Source organism: Bubalus bubalis, chromosome X (genome assembly GCF_019923935.1).
Source record: "Bubalus bubalis isolate 160015118507 breed Murrah chromosome X, NDDB_SH_1, whole genome shotgun sequence".
Lineage (NCBI taxonomy): Eukaryota > Metazoa > Chordata > Mammalia > Artiodactyla > Bovidae > Bubalus > Bubalus bubalis.
In genome coordinates, this window is record NC_059181.1 from 32,610,264 (window position 1) to 32,637,325 (window position 27,062).

The 27,062-nt window shown below is 38.0% G+C and overlaps 1 protein-coding gene and 1 long non-coding RNA gene across 9 annotated transcripts in view; one reads left to right on the forward strand and one right to left on the reverse strand.

Annotated features, from left to right (window-relative positions):
• LOC123331881 overlaps positions 1-9,045 on the forward strand; it is a 46,999-nt gene extending 37,954 nt beyond the window's left edge. The window contains exon 3 of the long non-coding RNA XR_006548683.2: positions 8,876-9,045. This is a non-coding gene — a long non-coding RNA (uncharacterized LOC123331881). The remainder of the gene's footprint in view (positions 1-8,875) is intronic.
• Positions 1-27,062, reverse strand: part of DMD (dystrophin) — a 2,402,664-nt gene that overhangs the window by 2,091,092 nt on the left and 284,510 nt on the right. The gene's annotated exons all lie outside the window — the stretch shown is intronic.

Sequence of the window (27,062 nt, forward strand, 5' to 3'; positions counted from 1 at the left end):
TTTCAAATATCTCATCTTGTTTGATCACGGACATGTGTGTGTAGACTTTTTATGCATAAAAGGAAGTTACTATTAATTAGTATGCAAACTTGAAATACACAGCAGTATGTCATGAAAAAGATCATTTATTTCATTAAAAATAATAATCATGGACTAATTATGGCAGAATAAATCAAAATAGATCAAGGTTTCTTATGTAATTTAGAGGTGGAATGAAATACTTGGATACTGTGGCAGAACCACTAGCTAGAAGCCTGCTTTCATACTGCAGCCTAGTCAGTTTTAAAGTGCTCAATGTCGCTATTAGAAAATTTAAAAAATACATTATTCTGTGGTTTATTTTTACCTATCTTAATGGATTGTAAAACAGTTCTTTTTGAAACAGAAAAGCAATCAGCCAAATGCGCACAATGGTCATTTCCAAATGTCTGTGTCAATGAGATGCTTTATAAACAGACCCAGGGTTCTTTTTTGAGTGTATTACAAAGGGATATTTAAATCACAAGTTACATTTGCTAAACTTGCACTGTAAAGGTTAAGAAAATGGTAGAGTAGATATAGCTCATGTCTCATGCTTTATTTCCTTGGCCCAGCCCCGAATTTACCTGTGAATGTGAACAGATTCTGTGGATGCTGAAGACTTCCCACCTCAAGAATTCACATCTCTCTGTATCTTTGCATTAGGGCTTTTCCTAATCCTAGGAGCATTTGGTAAGCCCATCTGTGGGGCAGCCCAGAAGTGACAGAGATCTAATTCCTCCAAGTGTAATCCTCAGCAAATGAGAGACAGAAATCTATGGATAAAATCCCAGTAGAACAATTGTTGGCCATGTTCTCTCAGGCTCCTATTCAATGGCCCACAGTAGTTCTTAGATTATCTGTTTTTCATTTCCTGACTCACTATGTATGCCTATCTCTCTCTGGAGCTACCAGGGATTATTGTGCAAATGAACCACCTGCATAAGTACTTGTTTGAGTCAGGTTTTTGAGTAATGCAAACTAATCCATATGGATATTGGGCCTAAGTTACTTGATTTGATCCCGTATTAACTTGGCCTCAGGCATCTTTTAAGCAGGTGGTTCAGTGGTAAATAATGTGCCTACCCAGCAGGAAACGTGGGTTCCATCCCTGGGTTGGGAAGATTCCCTGGAGAAGGAAATGGCAACCCACTCTAGTATTCTGGCCTGGAGAATCCCATGGACAAAGGAGCCTGGCGGAACACAGTCCATGGGGTTGCAAAAGAGTTGGACATGACTTAGAGAGTAAACGACAACAAAGCAACACAAAGCCTCAGTTTTCTAGTCTGTAAAAAGTAAATAACCATAGTCACAAACTCTCCATTTTGATGAAGTATCCTAGCGGGGGTTCCCAACCTCTGAGCCTTGGACTGGTACCTCCTGTCAGGTCAGCAATAGCATTGGATTAGAAATAAATAGTACAATTGATGTAATGTGCTTGAATCATCCTGAAACCATCCCCACCCCTTCTTGGTCTGTGGACAAATTGTCTTTCATGAAACTTGTCCCTGGTGCCAAAAAGTTTGGGGATTGCTGCTGTGGAACAGTAAGTACAGTCTCAAGCAAAGATGTAGTATAAAATAAGTGAATAGAATTATTATTCCTAACTATTTTCATTGAAAGTTTGTGAGCACATAGGCAATCAGATAATTTCTTCATGATTCATTTTTACCTTTCCTTGTTTGGCATAAATCAACCTAGGAGGATTACACTTCCTAACTCACCCACTTTGTCATGTGATTTGGCTTGACCAATGAAACACAAGTATATCTGACAGTGTATCAGTTCTGTGATAGGGACTAAAGAATCATGGTGCATTTTCACTCCTCTTGGCAATTATTTTCTTAGCTGGTGGAAGATCATTCCTCATGTAGACTATGTTCCCAAAAGGAGAGAAACATATGTGGAATTGACCTGAATTCAATACAAAGATTGAAGGAGACACGGGACTAAGATATAAACGTCTATTTTTATAAGTTACAGAGATTTAGGTTTTTTTCTGTCTTACAGAGGAATATACTAGATATAGCAGGTAAACATGTCCTATAGAATAAAATACATAATAGCAGACCATATATATAGTATTCTCATTTAAGATGCTTGTATTTACTGTTTAAATCTAAATTTAATATAAACTGATATTGGGGCTTCAAATCAAGTATCAAAATTTTTTCTAAAAGTCTTTTGTTGGTTGGTTGGTTTAGTCACTAGTCCTGGCCAACTCTTTTGTGACCCCATGGACTGCAGCCCGCCAGGTTCCACTGTCCATGGGATTTCCCAAGCTCGAATACAGGAGTGGGTTGCCATTTCCTTTTTCAGGGGATCTTCCCAGCCAAGGGATTGAACCCTTGTCTCTTGCATTGCAGGCATATTCTTTACTGCTGAGCCACAGGAAAGCCCCCCAAAGTCTTCTATTTAGAATATATTATCTTTGCTCCTCTTGGTCTTTCTCCTTATCATATCATTCACAATTTAAACATTAATGCAAGCATGTTTTTCTTATACATGGCCAAGTATTAGCATAGATTGAAATCCATCTAGAAGATGATTTATGGGGAAAGTATGTCCTAAGAAAATCCAGTGGGTTACTGTAACAACAACAGTCAGTAGGAGACTGTTCATTTATAACTTGTGCCAAATTCTGAAAGCACAAAAAACAGAAATAGAGTAATCATTCATTCCCTCTTCACCAAATATGGAAGTCTTAAGCCAACGTTTGTGAAAGATCAAGCCAAAAAGTATAAATAGAGTAAAGGCCAATGATTTTTCTAGCATAAACAGGGAAAATTCTGCAGTCCGTGAAAGAGCATTAGAGTCTGTCTTTTAGGACAGATTTCAGAAAATTAATACTGAGAATACAAAAGAAGTTCTGGGATCTAATCAAAAGAAAAGACAGTTTGGAGAGTTAATCAGGTGCCAATGCTAATGGATGATCCAAGGAGCAGAGCACAGAAAGTACAGTCCCACAATCAATTTTTACTCACCCTGAGGTTGCTAACACTGATGACAAGTGGTTACTGACAGCTTCTTCTAAGATTTCTAATGAAAGATTTCTCTCTCTCTCTTTTTTTTTTTTTCAAGTTCATTATGCTATTGGATTTAAACTTTCTTTTCTAAGATTTGAGACAGGACCACACTGAGAACTCTTTCCACACTGCACAATGGCAATGGCTAAGTTTGATCTATGTCTTGACTTAAATGATTGAAGTAGATGTGGATTTAGGTTAGCATGTTAATTAAATAATTGTTAAAAAGTTTCCAAACTAATGCCCTCCTTTGCACTTAGGTGCAATTGTGTTGAACTTGTAGAGGAAAATATAACTTAAAATTATAAAAGAATTAGAAACTGCAGTAACAAGTTGGATTCTTACAAAGATAACATTTCACAAAATGATAGAAGAGTTTGAGGTTTTCAAGGAATTTTCTGAGTCAAAAATGAGTCTTCTTTAATTATTTTCTTCATTTTATCATTACAAATACTAAATCCTAGTCATTACAAAAGACATAAGCCCAACTGGCAAAAGGTTTTGTCCTATGAGTGTGTGAACCTTGAACAGTTTGTGGATAGGTGATTTTTCCATTCTTATGTTTAGATTTGCAAGAATTGCAACAAACTACAAGCATTATTTTAAGATTAGAGAACATTTCAATGACTATAAAGTAGAACCAACCATAATATCCAAAGTTTATAGAACTGATTACATCATAAATTCCCAATTTTTATGATAACTTTTATTATACTAAGTATTTACCAAGCAGATTATAAAGGAATGGCATTCCTGTGTTACAACAATATAGTGGTTTTAACTGTAAACCAGACTATCTCAGTTTGACTGTAGCTCAGGTACTTCTTAGGAGTGTGCCTTAGTTTCCTTGCCCATAAATATGATAATAATGATGCTAATGCTGCATTATAATGAGCTTTGGGTGAATATTCTCACTTGAACCTCTGACTTGAACACTAACTAGCTCTGTTGAGTTCAGTTAATTGTTTCAGTTCAGTGCAGTTCGGTCGCTCAGTCGTGTCCAACTCTTTGTGACCCCATGAATCGCAGCATGCCAGGCCTCCCTGTCCATCACCAACTCCTGGAGTTCACTCAGACTCACGTCCATCGAGTCAGTGATGCCATCCAGCCATCTCATCCTCTGTCGTCCCCTTCTCCTCCTGCCCCCAATCCCTCCCAGCATCAGAGTTTTTTCCAATGAGTCAACTCTTCGCATGAAGTGGCCAAAGTACTGGAGTTTCAGCTTTAGCATCATTCCTTCCAAAGAACACCCAGTTAATTGTTTAGCTACCTGGAATTCAATTGTCAATTCTTTTTTAAAAAATAGAAGTTTGGGAAAGATAATCTCTGTGCTTCTTTCAATCTAAAATGCTATTACCTGATTTTTTAAGCTACTGTGTTTTCTAGGACATAACAGCATCTTTATTCAGCATATGTATTCTGGAGCCATACAGCCTGGATTCAAAGTCCAGCCTTGCTTCCACTAGCTGGATTTCTGTGATACACACACACACACACACACACACTCACACATAAATGTAACTTCTGTCTTTAGTTTCCTCACCTGTAAAATAGCTATAAAAATAATAGCTTTCTCACAGTGTTTTTGTGAGGATTAAATGAGCCATTACCTTAAAAGGGCATAGAAAGTGTCTGAACCAAAATAAATAATCAACTTTGCTGTTCTTATCCTGAGAACCAAAGGTTTTCATAGGACTATGGTGTAAATTCTTAAAAATGAAAGCAAAAATTTTATAAGTGTATACAAATAGGTGTCTGCAGTCTTCAGGAGAGTCCCAGAAGTCTCCGTAGTTTGAAAAGTGTTGGATGAAACATAAAGATAGTATTCTGACTCTTACGCCTATTAATGATCCATGTTTTCCCTTTTTTTTCCCCCAAGAATACACGCATTAGCAGTAATAGGTCAATTTATATTACTATTCCTCAGACTGTGGTTTTTTCACTTCTTATTTAAGAAATGTCCTATTCTTTTTCTCTCTTTAATAGGGCATTCTTTTTATGGATCTACACATAGTAACTGGGTTGAAAAGAAGTACAGTTATAAGGGTTGAGTTGCACCCCTTAACCAGCCTAAGGCTTTCTCCATATTTCCTTAGATATTACTCTTTAATCATCTAGGTTTAGAGACTTTTTTTTAGCTTCTTATACTCAAGTATACATAGATGCAGTTTTCTTACAATTCACTTTCTTGCAAAGTCCTTTCTGAGAAGAGCTCAGCTTCTTTTGTGGTATCTTGAGATGATAAGTATTGACATAAGGCAGTACGGTAATTGAGACTCAGCGAGATTTGTCTGTTAACTGACTGTTTCAGATATTTATGCCTTAATTTGCTGTATATCTTTAATGCACACTTTCCTTTAGTTAAAGCAGCCCATGTCAATGAGGGAATCAATTAAATGATCATCCTCACAGCATATAAAAAGGCACTATGTCATATAAGAAACAAATCACTCCTCACTGCAGAGACACAGTAGTTCACAGCTTGGAAACCAGTACCTTCAAAGCACAGTACAAAACCATCTGAAAATAACAAACTCTCAGCAAAGATCAGGAGCAAGAACTGATAACGGCTAACAGAAGAACTATTGATTGCTAAGTAATTTGAAAAGAGAAAAGGTATATGTTAACTTGAACACTAAGTTTGTACAAGTATTCATAGATCAGGAGATAAAATCTGAAGATCAAAGAAGGTCTTCAAATATGAAAAGTGGTCTGAACGAAGTGCTTTCGCTGTCTGAGTAACTTAACTGAGGAATCGAAGTTAAAAAAAAAAAAAACACAGAATAGAATATGATACTTTAATAATATATAGTTGATTTACAAAGTTGTGTTAGTTTCTGGTGTACAACAAAGAGATTCAGTTACACATGTATCTGTATGTGCTGTGCTGTGCTTACTTGCTCTATCATGTCTGACTCTTTGTGACCCCATGGACTGTAGCCCACAGGCTCCTCTGTCCATGGGAATTCTCCAGGCAAGAATAATGAAGTGGGTTGCCATGCCCTTCTCCAGGGGAACTTCCCAACCCAGGGGTTGAACCCAGGTCTCCTGCATTGCAGGCAGATTCTTTACCGTCTGAATCACCAGGGAAGCCTGAGAATAATGGAGTGGGTAGCCTATCCCTTCTTCAGGGGATCTTTCTGACCCAGCAATTGAACCAGGTCTCCTGCAATGCAGGCAGATTCTTTACCAGCTGAGCTACCAGGGAAGCCCACGTGTATATGTATATATGCATATATTCTTTTTCATATTCTTCTCCATTATGGTTTATTATAGGACATTGCATATATTTCCTTGTGCTATATGGTAGGACCTTGTTGCTAGATTTAAAATGATACTTTAGAATAAAGTTGAATAAAGAGGCTGGGGCTAGAAGAGAGGGAATGAAGGTCAGACATTATTGACCTTGATGTTTAATGCAATTATCAAGGTCAATTAATTTATAAACTAAAGTTTATTATCCAAATTTTAGAAACTGCAGAAAAAAATGTGTTAAAAGCTTTATGACTGAAGTATTTTTTTTGCCCTTTTCCTTAAGTAATTGTTAATTGAATTGAATATATAATTATATACCCTGCTTAATTTTTTTATTCCATTAGAAAATTTTATTTTCACTTTGACTCATATAATTAAACTCACTATTATGCCCTTTAAAGAAAGGTCCAGATTATAGAACATTAAAACTAAGTATCATTCAACATTTATTAAACACTGTTTTGCATTAGTTAATAATACTAAGTTCTAACTTAAGACTGAGATATTCTATATCAATTCAATGTTTATTAGACCATTATTTCTTTTCCCTTTCTGTTTCATATGCTGTGATTATATTTATATCTTTAAATTATTTTATTGAGATATAATGGTATGAATGACATAAAAAATACTATACATATTTAATGTATACAACTTTGTGAATTTGGAGATGAGTATATACCTGTGAAATGATCACTACAAAGTTTTCCTCCTTTAAAATTATAATTGGAGTTTCCCAGTGTCATTAAAACATAATTTAAATAGCTAGATGCATTATATGGTCCTGTGAAAATGACCATTCTGCCTGTTTTTGGAAACCCTGAAAAATGGTTTCACAAATCTTGCTATTTAAATTAAACCATAGTTAATGTCTATATGAACAAATCCTCTACTCGAATATGGTACTTTGACTTAGCAAAGACTTTCATAAAGTTGGTTAATGGATCTAGGTGAATAATCATGTCTATAATTCTTGGTACATATTTTCAAATTACTTCTTAAAAACACTGTATAAAATCACATTCCTTCCAGTAACAGACGAGAATATCTGCACTGCTACAGCATAGCCTACATTGAAAGTTTTAAATGTGAACTGAATTCATAGACATATGCGAATGTCTATGTCTATATATATAAATGGATGTATCTATCTTGAAAGATATCTGAAGAATAATTTAGACTTTGAACTTAGAGTTGAGTCAGGCTCTCCCTGACTGCTTTGACTATGAGACATAAATGAAAGGGGATGTGGACAAGCATGTTCTGTCATGTGAGGAAAATGGAAGTCAGTATGCACCGTAAGAGATGGTGCAGAGAGAAGGAGATGTGACAGAATCGTGAAAGCATTTGATTGCCTGCTTCCAGCATTTTTTTGAGGCACAACTACAGTTTGTCCTTGCCTTCCTTAAGAAACCTTTTAATCCTTAGAATAAATGTATCCTTTAGAATCAATTCCACACTTGATACAGCTAGTTCAAATTTGGTATATTTGACTTGTAATCAAGTGTCCTAATTAATACAACACTCAAGTAATAAAGAGTTTGCTGCTGTACAGCAAAATCAGTTTTACTTGACATAATTTTTTGCCCCATATTCAAATGAGAAGATGCCCTCTTTCCTTTTATAAGGATGTGATGCTATCTGCAAACTCAGGAAAAAGAATCTCAACCTGAAACTATGAAGGAAAAAAATGAACCAAAGCTCATGCCACTTCTAGCTCTGAGTTGGTTATTTATCTGCCATAAACATGTGAGGCTATTTTGTTTTGTTCAGATATCCTTTTCTGCATGGGGCCATTTAAATCCAAGTTGGAATTGTCTCTGGGTTACTATCAGTGATAAAAAGAACTTTCAATTCATGCTAATTATAAGAATTCACAAACACAGATGAAGGTGACCAAGGAATCCAACCAGAACTTTCTGTTTAGTTTCATTAGACTCAAACTTAATGAGAAAAAAAATCATTAGCAGGGAAGAAGTTGTAAGCCTTGTAGATTTTCTTGCTTAGACTTAAACAGTTCTATGTCTGTGAACTGTGGTAAAGAATAAAGTGAATACTAAATTAGGTAAGCTGTATATGAAAATAACAAATGAGAAGGAACACAAGTTTTCCAAAATAGAAAAAGAAGTTGGTGGACCACAACCGAAAGTATGATTTTCTTTTAAAGTGTTTATTTTATAGCATCCACTGATTGCAGAAATCTTTTTGATTGAGTATCATCAATAAAATAAAGACATTAAATAAAGTCACTGCATTTACAAAATTACATGCCCAATGTAATGGCACTAATCAAGATACATGTCTTTCAAGAAAGTCTCTCTCTGACTTTGTTAGACAACAAAAGTTAAAGGGCAAAATGCCAAGGACGGTTAATTTTCAAAGTATGAATATATCATCATTTTGATTAGTGTTTCTATTATTAAAAACTGCAAATTCTCCAATGATTTTGTATTCGAACATAATAAAGGAGGGTATTTGAAATTTCATATTTCAGCATTCTAATGGTTTTCCCCAGATGACAAATATAAATATATGCATGAAATCTTAACTTTCTTTATTTTCTTGGTTAATTTTAGGTTACAGCTTATCACTTTGCAAGCCTCCAACAACCTCATATGCATCATTATGAGGAGATGAAAAGGATTAAGAAAGAAGTTTTTGTCAGTGCAGAGAATGTTAAAAGTTCCCCAGCAACTAATATGAATGGAAATAAGTACCATTATTATAAACTCAATAAGGAAGAAAACTAATGAATGCCTACTTTTATTTTCTCCTATCTAGCAGCTTCTTTTTTGATCTTTTGTGTTCAAGGGGAGTAAAATCTGCCACCCCAAATGTGTCACTTGGGCATTCAGATTGTTTTAAGCTAAAAGCAATCAAGGCCCAAAAGACTCAGGAAGAACCTTCCACCTTCCCTCAACTGTGTAAAAGAATTTAGACAGAGGATCTATTCTGTCATCATAGATAACTATAGCATAACATGAACTAGATGTGGTGGACAGGGAGGAACCTAGCAAAGTGCTTGTTCGAATTTCTCTCAGTGTCCCCTTTTCTCTGCAGAGCCAGCAAACATTTGTTTACCAAACAGCTGCTTTTCCATCTCCATGAGAAAGGCTTTCCTTCCCTTTGAAGTCCCAGGCCCCCACTCCTTTTTCTTAGCTCAGAATAGAACAATAAGTCTCAATTGCCTGACTGTCCTTTGGGCCTCATATTCTTATGGAGCTCCCATCCACACGTAATTAAATGTGGCTTTTCTCCTGTTAATCTGTCTTCGAATTACTAGGCCAACCAGAAGAAATCTAGAAGTAACAGGAAAACGTGTGCTCTCTGACAGTGCTTATCTTTGTTTCCTTTGGTCTGGACCATGGCACAGCTAGACATTTCACTGCCATTGTTGCTACCTTGGTTCCCTACTTAAGTTTGGGATGGATGTTTCAATCCACCTACTTAGAGGTGTTCAAACTCTGGCTTGAGCATCATTGAAGCAATGTGATGGGATATGAAGTGTGTGAATATAGATATGTAAAGTTAAATAGGAAAATTACAAACAAGAAGCAGCAGAAGAGAATCGCATCACCTCCCATTTTGTGGCAAATTACCAAAAGAAGAAAACATTTCAGTCTCCCTAAAGCTATTCCGAACTTACATCCCCAGCCCTTGGGGATTCATTTTCTCTCCATCATTCACAAAACTGTGACTTATCTAATTTACTTTAAAGAAATATAATGTGGCACCCTTCATGTTTCAACCTTCAAAACTGAAATTCAGTTAGAATTTCCTGGTGACCCTACCCTTAAGAGCTATCAAGCAGTAGCATACTCCTTTCCTCATCCTTTTCTCCCTCCTATGGCTCTCTCCTCACCATCATTGCACAGCAACACACACACACACACACACCCCCCACATTACACACACATCAAAAAGCCAAGAGACCAGGATCTACCTCTTCAAATACAACTTTGGAAATGTGCCAAATCTTAGCTTTGACATCAAAAATTAGGTTTCACAAACAGATTCTGAATCTCTCAAATGCTTTTGAACCATCTTTTGTGATCTAAACTGAATTACCAAACAGTTCACAGGTAGTTCCTAATTATATGTTACTCTATTTAGCACTGATTTTCATCAATGAAAGAAGGAACAGAGATAAGAGATAAATAACATGTACACGAGTATCAATGCCTTGACATATCTTCACTCAACTAAAAAGTTTTGAAAGACAGAAGATAGTGTTGTTGTTTTTTCAACTTTTTTTCCCCACATTTGTCAGTAGGTGATTCACAGATAAAAGGTCCTCAATAAACATTTATTTAATGCTAACTGTTGAAGTATAACTTTTCTGAATCAGCCTTTCTCAAATAGAAATATGTAAGTACATTCAGTGTTTCCATTTAAAATAATAATGGCTATAATCATTAACATGTTAAAGGTGGATATTTCTGAGAGAGTAAAAAAAAATTGGGGGGATTTTACATCATAATCAAAGTCTGCCTCAGCTGCAGATGTATAATGCTATAGGAGAATGTTGTTGTATCCAATGAGAAATGGCTGGATAATTTACAAAAGCATACTTTTTCAAGCCACATTAGAAAGCTGCAGCTACAAAACAGCAAGATGAGCTCAACTATTAAACGTGACAATCCTCTCCAAGGAGGCACTGGACATATGAGCTATTTCCTCATGGACAGAGCACCAGAGGAAGGGGTAGCCTACATAGGAGCAGCTAAAAGAAAACAACTAAAATTGTGAAGAGTTCTTAAAAGTCAGGGTGGCCTGGCATGACATTTTAGAATCTTAGGGCTAGCAGACTGAAGGAGTCTGCATTCACTCTGGAGTTCTTTTCCACAGTCCTCTATTGAGAAAGTCTCTCTCTGTGATGTTGTTGTTTGGTCTGCTAAGTTGTGTCCAACCCTTTTGGGACTCCCTGGACTGTAGCCCACAAGTCTCCTCCGTCCATGAGATTGCCCAGTCAAGAATACTGGAGTGGATCGCCATTTCCTTCTCCAGGAGTTCTTCCTGACCCAGGGATCAAACCCGCATCTCCTGCATTGCAGGTGGACTCTACCACTGAGCCACTAGGGAAGCCCCTACCTCTGTGATACACAGGCAGAAAGTGAAACCCATCTTCCCAGACCCTTCTATTCTAGGAAGCAAAAGACTTAAGCCACTGAAGGAAATGCAGGAAACTCTACTATCCCTGGATCTAGGCAGAGATCTGCTTCTTGAGGCGGAGAGGACAGGCAAAAAAGGATGTATTCCTGAAAGAAGAAGAGAATCTTCTTGGGAACAGGATCCTGCATGAAAATAAAGCAATAGTCTCTTACCACTGGGGGAGGGACAGGTATAAAAGATCAACTGAAAGCTGAGGATGGAACAGGAATACTGAGAAACCCCTTCAGCACTCCAGACACCATATAAGCACAAAGCAGCAGAAGACACTCACTGGAGGAATTGGAAGTCTGTAGTACTTTACACCAGAGAAGGCACCCCACTCCAGTACTCTTGCCTGGAAAATCCATGGACAGAGGAGGCTGGAAGGCTGTAGTCCATGGGGTTGCTAAGAGTTGGACACGACTGAGTGACGTCACTTTCACTTTTTATTTTCATGCATTGGAGAAAGAAATGGCAACCCACTCCAGTCTTCTTGCCTGGAGAATCCCAGGGACGAGGAAGCCTGATGGGCTGCCATCTATAGGGTTGCACAGAGTCGGACACGACTGACGTGACTTAGCAGCAGCAGCAACAGCAGTACTTTACACATTGCTACAGCAACCACAAAACCTAAAACCAGCTTAATATTAACTCCACTGACTCAAACCCTCATCTTAACAGTGTGACAGCAAAAGAGCTGTGCTCATTTCCAGGATTAGGTATATTTACTTCATCCTCTGTTGTTCCTCCATACACAAAGGCTGCTGCTGCTGCTGCTAAGGCACGTCAGTTGTGTCCGACTCTGTGCGATCCCATAGAGGGCAGCCCACCAGGCTCCCCCGTCCCTGGGATTCTCCAGGCAAGAACACTGGAGTGGGTTGCCATTTCCTTCTCCAATGCATGAAAGTGAAAAGTGAAAGTGAAGTCACTCAGTCATGTCCAACTCAGGGACCCCATGGACTGCAGCCCACCAGGCTTCTCCGTCCATGGGACTTTCCAGGCAAGAGTACTGGAGTGGGGTGCCATTGCCTTCTCCACACAAAGGCTAGCATTCATACAAACACAAAGACAGACAAGCAAAAAGGCAAGTAAAATATAGTCACTGTAAAAAGATAAAGCATATCAGTATATAACAGATAAAGCATATATCAACATATAAAAGAAAAAGCATATATCAACATACAACAGACTCAGAGGTAACCTGGACATTGAAACTTTCTGACGAGAACTCAAAAATAATTCTAATTGAATATAACAGGAAAAAAACCTCTGACTGATAGATTTATCTATATTTTAAAGGAAAAGGTGGACAACTTGAAGGAACAGATGGGAAATTTCAGCACAGTGATGAAAACTATAACAGTCAAATAGAAATACTAGAAATAAGTCATAATTAATGACAACTATCAATGTAGCAATTTCTAGAGTATTATTACTATTATAAATTAAAATGATAGCAAGTTACAAAGATATTAGCATTACCTTAAGATGACACACAAAATGTTATATAGGCTAATCTTGGAACCATTTATCAATGTTTATACATAAGTACTCAATTTTTGATGGAAGGCACAATATCAAACTTTGTATGTGATAAATACTTTATATTTGTAGCTGTCTGCATGATATAGGTGTTCTCCCCCTAATCTACCCATCTCATTATACAGATAGAAAATTAAGGGTAAAAATAAATGTTAGATTATATGTTTGGTATGTGTATATTTCTCTGATTACAAGTAGTTCTTTTCATTATATCTCTATGCCTTTCATACTATAAAACTAAATTCATCTACCATTCAAAAAGGTCCATTTTCATGGAGAAAGAATCATTTCAATTGTAACAATCTGTGCTACATGAAAATAGAAAATGAAACTTGAGTTGGGCTTCCAGGTACACTGGGAGACTTTGACTAAAAAAATGCAAAATTATGAGGTATATTCTTTTTCCTGCAGCCAAAGATGATTGGGCCTATCTCTTTTGTCACATTTTCAATATATAATTCCTGTTCAAACTTCCTTTCCACTTTACTAAATCATTTCAACTTTCACTGATATTCCTAAAATGCAACAAAAGAAAAGCAGATCATTTCAGCCATTCTAATTTGGAAAACTTTTTGTAGAGTGGCATGACTAGATTTCATGATAAGTCCTTTTCTCTTTTTATCATTTCTGGATTGGTGGATGGGTTAGAATTATCTGGAAGGGATAATGGAATCTCAACACAAAAACGCAGGTCATCAAGAGCTAAAGAAATAAACAAAGTTAATTAGCATTAATAAGTATTACTGATTTATCATTTAAGAAACTCAAAGGGGAAAGGTACTGGGTTCCTGAAAATAAATAATGGTTAAATGGATTTTAAATGGATTCAACGTGTTCTAATTCTTTGAGCTTTGATGTGCTGTAGTTTTTGTGTTGTTTGCGTTTTTGGTTCTTTCTTCATGTGAAATGGAATATCTCCTGCCATATCAATCAAAAAGAATATCACAGCTATCTGTGATTCGAGCCCCTCAATGTGAATTTCTGAACCACGTGGGCCAGCAGCACACATGAACTGGTTGGATCTCCTTGCAGTCCAAGGACTCTCAAGAGTCTTCTCCAACACCACAGTTCAAAAGCATCAATTCTTCGGCACTCAGCCTTCTTCACAGTCCAACTCTCACATCCATACATGACCACAGGAAAAACCATAGCCTTGACTAGATGAACCTTTGTTGGCATAGTAATGTTTCTGCTTTTGAATATGCTATCTAGGTTGGTCATAACTTTCCTTCCAAGGAGTAAGCGTCTTTTAATTTCATGGCTGCAGTCACCATCTGCAGTGATTTTGGAGCCCAGAAAAATAAAGTCTGACACTGTTTCCCCATCTATTTCCCATGAAGTGATGGGACCAGATGCCATGATCTTAGTTTCCTGACTGTTGAGCTTTAAACCAACCTTCCTTGGAAGAGTTGTGCAGAGTTGTGAGAAACGATGGGCTGGAAGAAGCACAAGCTGGAATCAAGATTGCTGGGAGAAATATCAATAACCTCAGATATGCAGATGACACCACCCTTATGGCAGAAAGTGAAGAGGAACTAAAAAGCCTCTTGATGAAAGTGAAAGATTTTCCTTACTTAACAATAATCTTTCAGAGAAGGCAATGGTAACCCACTGCAGTACTCTTGCCTGGCAAATCCCATGGACAGAGGAGCCTGTAGGCTGCAATCCATCGGGTCACTAGGAGTCGGACACGACTGAAGCGACTTAGCAGCAGCAGTAACAATAATCTTTGCTGTTCATACTGCCTGCCCCACTTTGTTACAAGCTTGTATATAGCCTGACTCCTCCCTCCTCATTGCAGCAGTTTTGTCAGAGCTACTGAGATGCTGACATCCCTACCAAATAAAATATCTCTCTATTTTCAGGTTGTGACTATATTTTTTAGTCAGCATTCACCTGTAGGAGTACAGGTCCTACTTAGACTATGAACGATCTAAAGTTTATATTAATGATTCAATTCTTTGCCCTACCTAACTCTAAACCACATAATTCGGGTGGAATTAAGGACTCATTCAGGACTCAGGCCAACATACTGAGTACCCAGCACCACTACACAGCACATATGCATACATGATTCTATAATTGTTGTGTTGAATATCCATAAATTTACTGCACAACAGACCCTGGGAAGTCAATGTACAGTGGTCAACAAAAATTGTTCAACTGTATTAATTAGAAACTATAAACATGATTATAGATTCTTTATTTAGAAGCTTGTTATTTTTCTGCACAGCTCACAGCTCCCTTTAGAATCATTAAAGCATTTGCGGGAGTCATTACAAATGAACAGGGAAAATGTGATCATGACAAAAGGCTGCCAGAAAAACTGGAGTGACAAATGTGGGGACATTTTAGAACTCCCCAATTCCCACTTGAATAAAATAAGATAAACAAAAAGCTTTATTGAGCTTTCACGGTAAGCACCATCTGATCTATTTCTTAAAATCCTCAAAAAAAAAGTCTCACTGAATCATTGTAGGTTTGTGCAATCAAGCAAATCAGATGTGTACTATGACCAATCCTTTCAGAGTGACTATGAAAAGCCTCAATATTTCCAGTGTTCTAGTTACCTTGGTGAGAAATCAGCAGGTACTTGTCAGGGTTATCAGCGAAGGATCTGCCTTCTGCCTTTTCTCCCTATTCTTTCATATACACACACACAGCAACACACACAGAGACACACACACCCCCCAACACACACAGAGACACACACACACCCCACAAGCACAGTCTAACAGAATAAAAAAGCTCCTTGGAAAATAAACAGAAAACAAGTTTTGACAAGCTGCCAGAGTATCTTCACTTTTAGCCTAAATAAACAAATACCCAAACCAAACCCAATCAAATCTTTAAATGTGTAGATGGGATCAAAAGGCTTAGAACATTGTAATTCAGGTGGGTGGAGGATTAAAAGGAACAAATTAGATTCAATTCCTGCAAGCCTACTGCTAGTGGACAGTGGTGTACCTGTCTCTGTGTATCTGCCTTTGTCTTTCAATTAATCTCAATATTCTGTAAGAGGAAAGTGCTCAGAATACCTTGGACAGACAGGAGGAGGGGAACAAGGATGAAACATTCATGTAGATGTTCCACAAACCAATCTGCTTTTAGTCATTCCATTAATGTTTTGTTTATGATTAAAAAATAAAAGAGTATAAGGAAGTAAGGAAAGTCAAAAGCCAGTCCCAGTGGCTCTAAGCAGGAATGACATACATTGACTTGTTTTGGGGACTAATCTGTACGTTGATTTATGCAATATCATTGTCTTCTCATCTAACAATGGAATACAGAAGAGGAGGGTAAACATAAGAGCAATTCCAAGGAAATGATTTATGCCAAAATGCTAATTCAAAAGTGTACTGAAGCTGGAGACACAAGAGAATACTAAGCATGGATTCTAGGCCATCCTTAAACAAGCCAGAACTGAAGAGCTGTTTTCAGAGATAAATGTATTCTGTGTTCAATGTTTCTTGACCTACTTCTCATAAGGACAATTCTGCCTGAAAACGAGAGTTCATTTTTCACTTTAGCTTGAAATTTTATCTTAAGATAAAACACATTAATTTGCACAAAAATATGCCTTAACAGGCATGTACAAAACAGATTCAAGAAGATCTGGGGCGAAATATTTTGTAAGTTGTACAATGCCTGAATATAAAAATGAAGCACTGAAGGACAGTTAGTAAAAGGCAGTTCAGTCCCAAATGAGGGAATGATTGATAAAGGAGGAGGGCTTCTTCTTATTAGGCAAATGGGAGGAAGGGAACTCATATTTGTTAAGATGTGCTATGTGCATAATGCTGTATTCTGCATTTAATCCTCACAACTGGATGGTGAATTAGATATTTTCTTTCCCTTTCAGAGATGGAAAACCTGAGGCAAAATGGTTTTACTAGTTGCCTGTGACTGCAATGCACATGTGAAGGAATCACTGTGTCAATTCAGGATCACCATCTCTCTAACATGATCCTCTTACACGGTCCTATGATCGGAACTACATACACACCCTCCCACACACAGATTATCTCATGAGACTATACATACAGTTTAAGTATCATCCTTGGTAGGTAAGGTTGGTACTAGATTGTCATTGCTTAAGGTTATAGAGATACAGAGCTTTTGAATAAAGCAAACTCTTGATACTAATATGAGAGGTACTTTTTTTTTTTAGTATAAGTAAACCATGACAGGCTTCCTAGGTGGTGCTAATGGCAAAGAATCCATCTACCAATGCAGGAGACATTCAGTCCCTGGGTTGGGAAGATCCCCTGGAGAAGGAAATGACAACCCACTCCAGTACTCTTGCCTGGAAAATCCCATGGACAGAGGAGCTTGGCAAGCTACAGTCCATGGAGTTGAAAAGAGTTGGACACAGCTGAATATCTGAGCACTAGGCCTCAACAACAGGTATAAATGAACACTGGTTAAAAGAAGCTTTCACCAGGGACTTCCCTGGTGGTCCAGTGGTAGGCCTCTGTGCTTCCAATGCAGGGGGCACATTTGATCCCTGGTCAGGGAACTAAGATCCCACATGCCAGGGGACACGGAAAAAAAAAAAAAAAAAAAAAAAACCGGAAGTCTTCACCAGACCTCATCATCTACCCAGCTGAGACGAAGAGGGTGCAGTTGAGAGAGTTATAGGTAAGTGAGTGCAGGGAGTTGCATAGAGAGGGCTCTGAAATCCTCTGATGCCCCTCCTACACCCTTTCAAATTCATCTGTAGAGAAGAGGAAGATGATAACATTCCCTTTAAGAATGGAAGTCTGAAAAAAAAAAAAAAAAAGAAAGGAAGTCTGTGAGTGGAGAAGGGCACTAGAGCTCTTTTTCAGGATGGCTTGAGAAAAGGCCAGGGCATGTGGGTGGCCTCATTAAGACCTGAGCATCTCAAAAGGCGTATGATGAGCAGCTAATGTCCAATGGGGCTTGAGAAGATCACAGAAGTTAGGAGGAGCAACCTGGCAGTCCTGCACGGGAGTGGTCACCAGGACAGAGGGTTCCTAAGGCCAGGAATGCACAATGGGCCAGGAATGAAGAATGAAGAAGGGAAGAGAAGGGAAGGGATGTGGATCTTGGTCCACATCAACAGATGCCCCATGAAAAGTCATCCATCCAAAGGACCAAACTGGATGTGATGTCTCTCTGTGTCCTTGACTCAGGACCAGAAGCTGGCTCTGACATAAGACCAAGTAATACACCTGGAGTACTGCCATCCTAGAAAGGAAAGAGATCCCAAGGAATTCTGAATGTGATGGGTAAACCTGAAAAATCACTGAATTTTATTAAGATTTTCTGGAAAAACTGCAAAATTAAGATAAAATAGGGCATGAGTAGAAATTTAATTCAGTTATAGAAAAATTCAGTTCAGTTCAGTTCAGTTCACTCAGTCGTGTCTGACTCTTTGCGACTCCATGGACTGCAGCACGCCAGGCCTCCCTGTCCATCACCAACTCCTGGAGTTTACCCAAACTCATGTCCATTGAGTCAGTGATGCCATCCAACCATCTCATCCTCGGTCATCCCCTTCTCCTCTTGCCTTCAATCTTTCCCAGCATCAGGGACTTTTCAAATGAGTCAGTTCTTCACATCAGGTGGCCAAAGTATTAGAGTTTCTGATTCAGCATCAGTCCTTTCAATGACTATTCAGGACTGATTTTCTTTAGGATGGACTGGTTGGATCTCCATGCAGTCCAAGGGACTCTCAAGAGTCTTCTCCAACACCACAGTTCAAAAGCATCAATTCTTCAGCACTCAGCTTTCTTCACAGTCCAACTCTCACGTCCATCCATACATGACTACTGGAAAAACCATAGCCTTGACTAGACGGAACTTTGTTGGTAAAGTAATGTCTCTGCTTTTTAATATGCTGTCTAGGTTGGTCATAACTTTTCTTCCAAGGAACAAGCGTCTTTTAATTTCATGGCTGCAGTCACCATCTGCAGTGATTTTCAAGCTCCCCCCCCCACCCCCGCCAAAATAAAGTATCTCACTGTTTCCACTGTTTCCCCATCTATTTGCCAAGAAGTGATGTGACTGTGTTCTTGCCTGGAGAATCCCAGGGACAGGGGAGCCTGGTGGGCTGCCGTCTATGGGGTCCCATGGAGTCAGACACGACTGAAGCGACTTAGCAGCAGCAGTAGCAGATGGTACTGGATGCCATGATCTTAGTTTTCTGAATGTTGAGTTTTAAGCCAACTTTTTCACTCTCTTCCTTCACTTTCATCAAGAGGCTCTTTAGTTCTTCTTCACTTTCTGCCATAAGGGTGGTGTCATCTGCATATTTGAGGTTATTCATATTTCTCCCTGCAATCTTGATTCCAGCTTGTGCTTCATCCAGCCCATAAAGCAGTATTTTTGGTCCACTTAGATCTGTGTGATGGTGACATTTTTACCCACCACAGACCTATCACTTTATGCAAAGACTTGAGTACCGAAGCCTCACTGTGAGGAATGAGAATGGGCTTCCCCAAATAACTCATGATTTTGACTAATGTCTGAACAAACTTCTATAATTCAGAACAGGTTTTGAATCTAATAATCACTATTAGTACCATCAGCATTTAGAATGTATAAAAGCGAGGCTTAGGGTGGTTGGGTCCTACCCATTATATTGCTCAGAATAACATTAAGTGTTTGAGTAGAGACTCAAAAGTTTTCTCCTTATTGTAAATCTTTATGGTCCTTTATTTTGTGCTGCAGTGCATAGCATGCAGGGATCTTAGTTCCCTGACCAGGGATTGAACCCATATCTACTGCCATGGAAGTAGGGTCTTAACCACTGGACTACCATGGAAGTCCCCTCTATAGTCTTAATGACACATGCCCATACACTTCCTGATACCTAATTGGTGCTCAACACATTTTAGATTGGACAAACTAATGAATGAATTCTGGAGTAGGTTACCATTTCCTACTCCAGGGGATCTTCCTGACTCAGGGATCAAACCTGTGTCTCTTGTGTCTCCTGCACTGGCAGGCAGATTCTTTACCACTAGTGCCACTTGGGAAGCCCAATGAATAAATAAAAAGATGTGTTTCTTTAGTGCCCAGTAGAGAACCGAGTAAATAGTAGGTGTCTTTTTTATATCTCACATGGCATTCAGCCAAACTGTGGAAAGCAAAAAAGAGGAAGGGTTGTTTCACTATATAGGGTATCTACAAATTGCTAGACAATGAGCTAATTTTTTTCAAGCTCTTTTTTAGTTTAGTCCTCTTGTTAATTCATATTCCATACGAGATGGTGAGAGAAGGTAAATAGTTTTACAAGGGAATGGTAATTGTGTACATAAATAATTTGAGTGCTTACTGTGTGCCCCTTACTAAATAATTTAAATAGATTAGCATATTTGATTCTCACAACAATCCTATAAAGTGGGTACTTCTACTGACGCCTCTGTAGAGATGGGAACTCAAAGCTTAGAGAGGCTCAGTATTCAAGGTCATGTAGCCGCTTGGCAATAGATGGGCACGAATTCAAGCACATGCTCTTCCAAATCGAGTATTAAGCCACTAGCTTGTGCTGACTAGTCATGAATCCTGGATTTGAAGATGGAAGAGTAAACAATGGTCAGAAAATATGTACTGTCTGAATGGAATATTACCAATGAACCAAAGAATTATTTTTTTCTTTCTAGTTTTCCATCACTTTGAGCTGTATTCTATTCCACTTTCACTCTTCTGTCTGTCTGTGCCACTTTACACACTGGTGCCTCGCTTCTCTTTGACCCAAATACTTAAAACAGGTCACACGTTTAAATATGGCAACCCCTCCAGCCTTGCAAGTGATGGGGAGTAAAATTTGTTTGTATGACTGGAGATTTTTTTAAAAGTTAACCCACACCCACTTTTATATTTTTAGATTTGACAGTACATTACACATCTTTAAAATGACATTTTATTAGCAAATATCTTTATCTTTTTAAAAAAAGATTGTTTTCTGAAAAGGAAATGAACATGTATATTTTTCCTTATTACATTATTTTTAAAAAATCAATTACTTGAAATGATTATGATTCAAATATTTCAAACACAGTACTCACATATATCAATCTTTAAAAGAAATCAGAGCAAAACTGCTTTCCTGCACAATGTTCTCAGAATTACCTGCATCTCCCATACTCCCAGCCTTTCCAAGTTATTGGCAATGAATAAAAGTATAAAGGAAATAAAACCTGCAATTCTCTATGGATTCCATTACAGAAAGAATTTCAGAAAGTTTTATGAAGCAATATGGGGATTGGTTTTGAGCAAACATTCCTAGTTTGTTTAGTATTTTCACAATTTATAATTTATTTCTTCTGTAAATAATTAGTGATAACTGTTCTGTATCTCTTGGGATCTATAGAACCTAAATAATTAGAAATATTCATATAAATTTATTAATTTAAATCTTCATATGCATATTATACTTTTGACACAAACCACAGAATATTTTAGAAGAGTAATTCAATTTTATACAGGTGTGACTGTATTCTCATATAGATATCATCTATACACACATAGAGATTAATATTTTTTATGCTTATTCATAGTTTTATTCTTTGATGGTTCAGGCAAAGAAAAGTTGCATTTTGGGTCATCAGTTACCTTCCTTTATATTTACCTCAGCTCGATAGCACTACAGGCAAAATTAAAGGAAACGTTTTGTTTCTAGAGTCTCTACCTAGCAGTAACTGCAACACAATCACGTTTTACAAATGTACAGCATTGCAGCACAGCGGAATTCAACACTGAAAGTTGTTGAGAGAAAGGAAAACTTGGAAAATAAGTGGGACTTGACAAACATCTGCAGGGTGAACCCTTAGTGTACTCTGCTACTGCTGCTAAGTCACTTCAGTCGTGTCCGACTCTGTGTGACCCCATAGACGGCAGCCCACCAGGCTCCCCTGTCCCTGGGATTCTCCAGGCAAGAACACTGGAGTGGGTTGCCATTGCCTTCTCCAATGCATGAAAGTGAAAAGTGAAAGTGAAGTCGCTCAGTCGTGTCCGACCCTCAGCGACCCCATGGACTGCAGCCTACCAGGCTCCTCCATCCGTGGTATTTTCCAGGCAGGAGTACTGGAGTGGGGTGCCATTGCCTTCTCTGAGTGTACTCTAAGGATGGCAAACAAAATGGGTGGGGGAGGGGCTGGTTAAAAAGCATTGACAGCACAAGAAAGCCAGACACACAACCACGTGATTTATGGGGGCGGTGCTTCTAATCACTGGCAATTCAAATGGTATTTTAACTTGGCTTTTATCCTGCTGTTGCTTGAGGGATGCCTTAACCAGCCAATCTTCCATGACATCTATATGGAGTCCCTGGACTCCATGGGCTAAATTTCAGTCACGTAGTTCTAGACTTCTCTGTCAGACCAAGGAAGCCTTGAATTGTGTTGCATTGAGCTTATTGCCTCAAGCCTGCCAAATTAAACTTCAGAAATGTAGGCGTTGTCTGCTTAGCCTGAACATTAAAAAGATTTCTATCACAATTTTCAAGGGTTTGTTTTTGTTGTGACACTTCAAAAACTGATACAGAAACTTTGTTGAAAATGGAACCCCTAAAGTCTCACAACTGTCCTTTTGGAATTTACTTAGGATTGCAGCCACCGCCTCCCAACACACACACATTACCCTTTTCATACTTCTCACCTAAAATCTATCTCAGTTTCTCAGAAGACTCTTATTTTCCCCCAGGTATGGAATCGACTATCCCTTAAATGAGGTGGTTGACACTTCCTTAGACTGCAGGTCTAATGGTGGAAATGTTTAGATTTATAAAAGTCAAAAATGGGGGAAAGAGAGGCAATATTAAATTCAACACTCTGGGAAGGAGAAAGGAAAAAGATAATCAAAGGGAAATGTAAAAATGAAAGACAGGTTAGTCAGGTTTGAGGTGCCTGTCCATCTCTTTACTGCTTTCTTTTGCTCTAAATATTAAATGTGTCTAAATTAGGCCACTTTCCTCCAGAGAACAGACAGGAATTGGCCACTATGAAATACTGTCAAAGGGAATTTTTAAAAGGCTGCTCACCATCTACAATATTTTTTGAAAACTGAAAAAAAAATTTTTAAATTGTCAATAGCAATACAATGCAGCAGGTCACCATGAACTTGGATGCTTCTGTTAAGTTCACTTAAGCTGAACCAATCCTTTCTCATACCCATTATTTCTTTTACCAAATTTGCTAATTCAATTCAATAGGCTCAGTACTAAAACTGGTCCAATTAAATGATCCTACAATATTTTCAAATATATTTGTCTTTAAAATATATCTTCTTTGCACATTAAAGTAGAAACTAAAATAGACACAAAGTATACACACACACACACACACACACACACACACATATATATACTGGCTTTCCAGAACAAAGCAGGAGGTATCACACTTCCTGATTTCAATCTATACTATAAAGCTCCAGTGCTCAAAACAATACAGTGCTGGCATAAAAACAGACAAATAAGCCAGGGGAATAGAGTTGAGAGCCCAGAAATAAACCCAAGCATATACACTCAACTAATACTTGACAAAGGAGCCAAGGATATTCAATGGAAAAAAAGATAATCTCTTCTTCTAGGGTAATTATACATTCACATATAAAAGAATGAAACTGGACTCATATCTTATATCACTCACAAAAAATATTCCAAACGGATTAAAAATTTAAATGTAAGACATGAAACCCTGAAACTCCTGGCGGGGGGGAGGGGGAAACATAGAAATAAAGCTCCTTGACATTTAAAACACAAGCAACAAAATGAAGAAATAAACAATTGGGACTATATCAAACTAATAAGCTTCTTTATAACAACAAAGTGAAAAGATAACCTAAAGAATGGGAAAAATATTAGGAAACCATGTATCTGATAAGGGGTTAATACCCAGGATATATAAATAACTCATGTAACTCAATAGCAAAAAAACAAATAATCCAATTTAAAGAATTGAGGCAGTCGACCTCAATAGGTATTTTTTCAGGGAAAATGTACAAAAGGTCAACAGGTACATGAAAGGATGCTTATTGTGACTAATCATCAGGGAAATGCAAATTAAAACCACAATGGGATATCACCTCATATCTGCTAGAAGGACCATCATCAAAAAGATAAGAGATAACAAATGCTGGGATAAATATGCAGGAAAAGGAACCCTTCTGTACTATTGTTGGGACTTTAAATTGATACAGCCACTATGGTAAACAGTATGGAAGAGCCTCAGACAATTAAAAATAGAACTATCATGGGATCAAGCAATTCTACTTTGGGGAATATATACAGAGGAACCACAAACACTAAGTCAAAAGAGGTATCTGCACCCCTCATTCCCCATGTTCATAGGAAGATTATTTAGAACAGCCAAAGCATGGAGACAATCTAAATGACCATTGATGGGGAATGGGTATATTATTCAGCCATTAAAAAATGAGGAAATTCTACTGTTCATGACAACATAGATGGACCTTGAAGGCATTATGCCAAGTGAAATAAATAAGAAAGTTAGACACATACAGTTTGCTCTCACTTACATGTGGAATCTAAACACGCACACACGCACACACACCCCAAATTCATTGAAAAAGAGGTCAGACATTGGTTACCAGAAGTGAGAAGTAGGGGAAGGGGGACAGGAAAGAAAGTGGTCAAAAGATACAAATTTACAGTTATCAGATAAATGTGTACAAGGGGTGGCTCAGATGGTAAACAGTCTGCCTGCAAAGCAGATCTGGGTTCCTTCTCTGGGTCAGGAAGATCCCCTGGAGAACGGAATGGCTACCCAACTCCAGTATTCTTGCCTGGGAAATCCCATGGACAGAGGAGCCTAGCAGGCTAGAGTCCATGGGGTTGCAAACAGCTGGACATGCCTGAGCAACTAACACTTTCACTTTCAGGGATATAATATACAACATAATGACTATAGTTAACATTGCTATATGATATATAGGAAAGTAGTTAAGAGAATAAGCCCTAACAGTTCTCATTACAAGGAGTTTTTTTTTTTTTTTTTTTTACTTTTTTTCTTTCTTTTCTTATTAATATTGTATTTATATGAAAACATAAATGTTAGATGAACTTATTGTGGTAATCATTTCATGATCTATGAAAACCAAATCATCATGCTGCATACCTTTAACTTATACAGTGATACATGTTAATAACTTTTCAATAAAACTGAAAAAAATATCAACTTTATATATCAGATTTCAAGCTCAAGATATCAGAACTGCATTGTGCCAAAATTTGACTGGCAAAAGACATCAATGTAACAGAATACTAATATCCCAAAGAAGTTCAGATGCCTAACATTTTTAATAAATTGAAGGTGACATTTTTTAAGTGGCTTTCTCCATTAATAGAGACTTTCACTTTCTTACACAAATTGGTTTAGATTTTTTTTTAGCACTGATACCATTTCTAAGCTTAAAGCTATAGAGGAGAATGAGCATTCATTCTATGAAATGTCTGCTCTATTTGCACAATTACCCTTTAATGATTTGAGGCCAACTTCTGGTCAGAAGCTTGAGTAGATATCTGTTAATAACAACTAATCTTTTCAACTGACATAATAATAAACTCTGTATGCTACCTTGCTTTTGCAGAATGTTTAGACAACATGTGCTCATGCTTAATCACTCAGTCATGTCTGAGTCTGCAACCCCATGGATGACAGCCCGCCAGGCTTCTCTGTCCATAGAATTTTCCAGACAAGAATAGTAGAGTGGGTTGTCATTTTGTACTCCAGGGTATCTTCCCGACCCAGGGATTGAAACCACACCTCTTGCGTCTCCTGCATTGGCAGGCGGATTATTTACCTTGAGCCACCAGGAAAGCCTAGACAACATACACAAGTTACTAATTCAGGAAATTAAAAAGTTCTTATGTGCCCTTGGAGGTAAGAATAGTGGTTAAGTATGGAGTAGGGGTGGGGTCAAGCTGGGGCACCATCTCTACTAAATATCTAACCAGAAAAAGCAAAGAGAAAATAAGGCTGAAAAAAATGCACACATAATAAATGGCATTATCAAATATTCTGTGCACTTGATTTTGCTTCATCACTACTTCATTTTGAGCCATCCAGGTCAACGACTGTCAACTAATCAATCTCTATCCTCTTTGAGCAGAGATCAAGGGCAACAGCAGTGCCTTAATGACTTCAATCTCTAGCCTTCAAAGGGATAGATTATAGGATCTGGAAGCAAATCAGTCTTTCACAGAGCAATTCAGCCCACAGCCCATGATAAAGCTTGATTAGAATGGAAAACTGTTAGGCCAGCAAAAACAAGTCATAATTATGAAGGAGGAGGAAATATAAGACTGATAAATTTTAGTGTTCAGAACAGGATAAAATTAATATATTTTTATTAGTTCTTGTGACGCTATCCATGTAGTCATTTACAAGTCTAAAAGGGGCAAGAAGAAAATCATAATATTCTTCAGCCATTTTTTTTTCTCATAAGCAAAGTTGAGATAGATACAGATGTCAAATCTGACCATTCTACGCCCCCCTCAGGGCCACTCTCAAATACAAACAAATCCAAAAGCTAAGAGCTAAAAACCTGTTTGAATACTGAAGTCTTCACAGTCCTAAGGCTTCTAGAAATCCATTTATGCCTTTAATGTAAGGCACCCTTTAATTTTTTCTAATGTTTTTATTTGCATCTGGCTCCTTTTTAAAACTAGAGGACATGCCCCCCCAACCCCAGGTCTCCCCCATCCCCCCCACCACCCCTGCCCCCCCCGCCTCGCTGTTGTTGTTGAAGTGGCATGTAGGATCTGGGTTCCCTAAACTTTACTCCCTATAGTGGAAGTGTAGAGTCTTAACTACTGGACCTCCAAGGAAATTCCCAGAACATGCTCCTTTTATGCAGATACTAGATTCTTCACCATCTCAACTGACTTATTTAGAACACAACTGAATGTTAGTTTCATTTAATGACTGTAATTATTTTGATATACTCTGTATGAGGGATTCCCAAGTGGCTCAGTGATAAAAAATCTGCCTGCCAATGCAGGAAACCTGGGTTGGATCCCTGGGTCAGAAAGGTACCCTGGGGAAGGGAATAGCAACCACTCCACTATTATTGCCTGGAGAA